At 37.6% G+C, this 3,679-nt stretch overlaps 1 protein-coding gene across 1 annotated transcript in view; it reads left to right on the top strand.

Moving 5' to 3' along the window:
• The first annotated feature begins 1,697 nt into the window (after positions 1-1,697).
• LOC103581700 (F-box only protein 18-like) overlaps positions 1,698-3,679 on the top strand; it is a 26,873-nt gene continuing 24,891 nt past the window's right edge. Inside the window, 1 exon segment of the mRNA XM_008563471.1 lies at positions 1,698-1,835. The gene's annotated coding sequence lies outside the window, so the exon portion shown is untranslated.

Below are 3,679 nucleotides of genomic sequence, written 5' to 3'. Positions count from 1 at the left end.
TTTTTTTTTTTTTTTTTTTTTTTTTTTTTGGCCTGTGTAAATGTCAGTAAGATTATTGGTGTTTAGCGTAGAGAAATTGTTCAACAACATTATAAAACCATTGCATTACAAAACCATTACAGTAGAAGGGATATTTGATTTTCTGCTCATAAGAAGTAATTGAGACATGTTACTTGTTATTTTTTGAAGGTATTTCCAATAACAGAATTGGCTGTAATTGGGCTTCTGATGCACTTCCTGACTCACCCTGAGATGGCATTTGTATAATTTGAAAGATATTCTAATATTTTATGCAAGTTAGTGAGGTAAGCCTTGTAAAATAGAGGAAGTAGATAGGTATGTTTGCAGAGGGTTTTATATTCTGACAAATATTTTTGAGTATATTTTCTTATTTAATCCTGGTGACATCTCTAAGACTTAGACATGTGAAGGGACCTGAAGTCATACAGCTACTAAGTGACCAGCGGAGGGCTCAGGCCCACCTCTCTTGTCAGTGCACTGTCCCCTCACTGCACAGTGCTGCTGTCATCAGGTCATGCAGTGTGTCTGCAGATGCTGCTGCCATGTCTTGACAGTGGTAGCACTGCATCTTGCTTCTAAATTCAGGGTAGTAGTAAGGTCTCTGGCATCCTTTTAGAGAGGCGTGCAGAACTATTTTTGTCTGTAGAATTAATTTTTGAAAAGTCAGGATATTCATGAAGTTCTTTTAAACTTAAGTCTTGACAAAATTAACTGAAATTAGAAAGGTGATTTCTGAAGAGACTGGGGAGGAATAATGATAAAAAAATATAAACTGCCAGGTATGCTCATTAGTGTCTTGGTTTTATATATTTTCAAGCTTAAAAGAAATGTCGAATGAGCTTCTGGCATTTGATACTACAGTTTACTTGGGTACTTTTAAGACCTGTGAAAATATGATACTGGTGGGAATTGATTTTGTTCTCTCTTGCCTACTACCTGTAAACGGTAACTTTAATTCTGTATATCTGTTCTCATTCTTTTAAGTGTAACTATTATATTTTAATCTTTAATGTTGTAAGGAGAATTGTTACATGCAATAACAGATACAGAAGCATGAAGAATCTTGGTTAAACCTGAGAAGGAGTTACCTGACAGAAAATGGGTAATATAAAACTAAGTATTTAAGGCCTTTTGAAACGGAATTTTAGGCATGGTTGCTGCTGTAATGTGTCACTAAGGGAAGATATGAAATTTCTTCCTCTGAAGATCCTGGAAAATGGGTTTCATTCTCTTCCACTTGGGGGCCTTGCTCTTATCCTCTTTAGTCAGATCTCAATTCTGAGATGCTCTGGGGGCTGAGGGGTCTTGAAATGTCATTTTAAGATTCTTTCTTAAATTCTAAGGGTCGGCCCATGGCTCACTTGGGAGAGCATGGTGCTGACAACGCCAAGTCAAGGATTAAGATCCCCTTACCGGTCATCTTTAAAAAAAAAAAAGACATTCTTTCTTAAATTCTAAAGAAGAGATACTAAGAAACTATGAAATGACTCAAAGTCAGTAGATATATAGAAAAGACAGAAAGGGCTAACTGGGGTTATCCACAAAAGCAGTCATCAGTTACTATATTCCTAAAAATAAAGTATGATTTGCTGGCTAGCGTGTACAATTGGTGATAACTAATGAGTGTCCCATTTCTTCTGCCTGTTGGTACAAAACAGTGAGACAGTTTAAGCAGAAGCATCTCACAGCCATCGACTGCCAACATTTGGCCCAGAGTCATTTGGCTGTGACCCAGCCCTTCGGCCAGAGATGGACAAACATAGATCCGAACCATGGTCTCTATCCTAGACCCAGGACAAAGAGAGGGAGAAGGGGTACGTCTTCCAATAAAGTGTCTTGCATTTAAAATTTATAGTGGGTGTGGCCTTTGACTATCTCCCAGTTTAAAAGTATTTGTAAGTATTGCTGCTGTGATCTTGTAGTCCTGTTGCAGTAGTTTGACAGTTTTTCATTACTTGTGAGTTTTCCATGAAAATTCTGTCTGATTACAGTGGTTGACAAAAGCCCTGGGAAAATGTGATGGGATGAATCCCATTAGCTTGTGTAATTGTAGAGCGAAGGAATGCATGGACCAGTGTCACCATATTCCAACCCAGAAACATTGTGATTATTTGACTCTTCATCAGTTGTCTTTGTCCAATCTGTTGCTAGGTCCACCATGTCATTATTTTTCCTTCAAAATATTCCCTCATCCAATGTTTTCATGGTAGACTGTGCCCTTTGTCACCTAGGACCTAGACCACTGCAGTAACCCTTCTCCTTGACTTCAAATTTTATTTCTTCCACATCAACTGGAATATATGTCATCAAGTTAATATTCTTGAATATGATAATTTTCTATAATGTCATAGCCATTCTCAAGAACCTACAGTAAAATGTTGCCCCGTTACTATCATGGATGCAAGCTCACCCTTGCCATCACCTCATGTTTATTATTATTATTATTATTATTTACAGCCAGTCAAATTTAGCAGTGGGGGGTTGTATACCAGCTTTAATGACACTAATGTTAATAAGTTGTAGTAACCTACTACCATCGGACCAGTCTGATATTTATTATTAATAAATGAAAGTTCCACTTCTGGCAGTTTGGTTTTCTTTTTACTCCTCTACATGCCAAATAAATTCCTGCTTTTGTTAATGCCTGTTAGTATAATCTAGATTGCCTTATTTCCCTTTGATATATCTAATTTCAGAATCCAACTCAAATATTATCTAATTTTCCTTAAATATTTTAATACATGTTTCTCACTTTTGGGAACTACTATGACCAATTGTGTGAGGCAATTTTAAATTTAATTATAGTATTGTTTGTTTTGTGTATTTAAGTTAACTTCTCACCTGTGTTGTGAGTTATTTTAAAATTTTAAAATAAAAAGATACAAAAAAAATAAAAATAAATAATTTTTAGGAGTTTGAAAATACTGTGGTGATGTGTGTCATCACCATTTGGGCTCCCTACATGGCTGAAAAGTCCGTGAAGTCAGAGATCATACCGTTTTTCATTTCATATTCGCCTCAGAATCATAAGTACTTAGTAAATAAATGCCAATTGAATAAATGAGTAGAAGAGATTAGGTGCCATTCTTTTTTTTTTTTTTTTTCCTTTTTGAGACTGGCCGCACTGCGCTCAGCTAGTGAGCTCTGTGAGCACACCAGTCATCCCTATATAGGATCCGAACCCGCAGCAAGAGTGCTGCTGCGCTCCCAGCGCCGCACTCTCCCGAGTGCGCCACGGGCTCGGCCCAGGTGCCATTCTAATAATAAAAGAATTATGACTCCCTCTTTTATTTTAAAATAAATTGTGTCAGCTTCAGAGGAGGACAAAAAAATAAATTAAAAGGGATTTAATGCTGTCAAATGAGAAGAGTGTAATTTTCTGAATCCTGATAACTTAAAGCTTGTTCCTCTGTGCTTAAGCAAGCTAGACCTCCTATCACAGGGGTGAGCCAGGAGAGGTGCGCTGCATGCATGCAGGTGTACATATGAGCAGTCATCTCCCTTTGGTCTGCATTCAGGTGCTCAGCGTGCAGCACGCCACTCATACCTGTATGCACTGCAGGGTGTTATGTGGGCCCTCACACTGCATACTGGGGCTCTGTCTCTTCCCAGATGTGTGTCTGATTATATGACAGAGCCAAATATAAATATTTTTTTT

The sequence above is a fragment of the Galeopterus variegatus genome, unplaced genomic scaffold, assembly GCF_000696425.1.
Source record: "Galeopterus variegatus unplaced genomic scaffold, G_variegatus-3.0.2 Scaffold13713, whole genome shotgun sequence".
Taxonomy (NCBI): domain Eukaryota; kingdom Metazoa; phylum Chordata; class Mammalia; order Dermoptera; family Cynocephalidae; genus Galeopterus; species Galeopterus variegatus.
The sequence above is the reverse complement of the archived record's forward strand: the minus strand, read 5'-3'. Positions and strand labels throughout refer to the sequence as shown.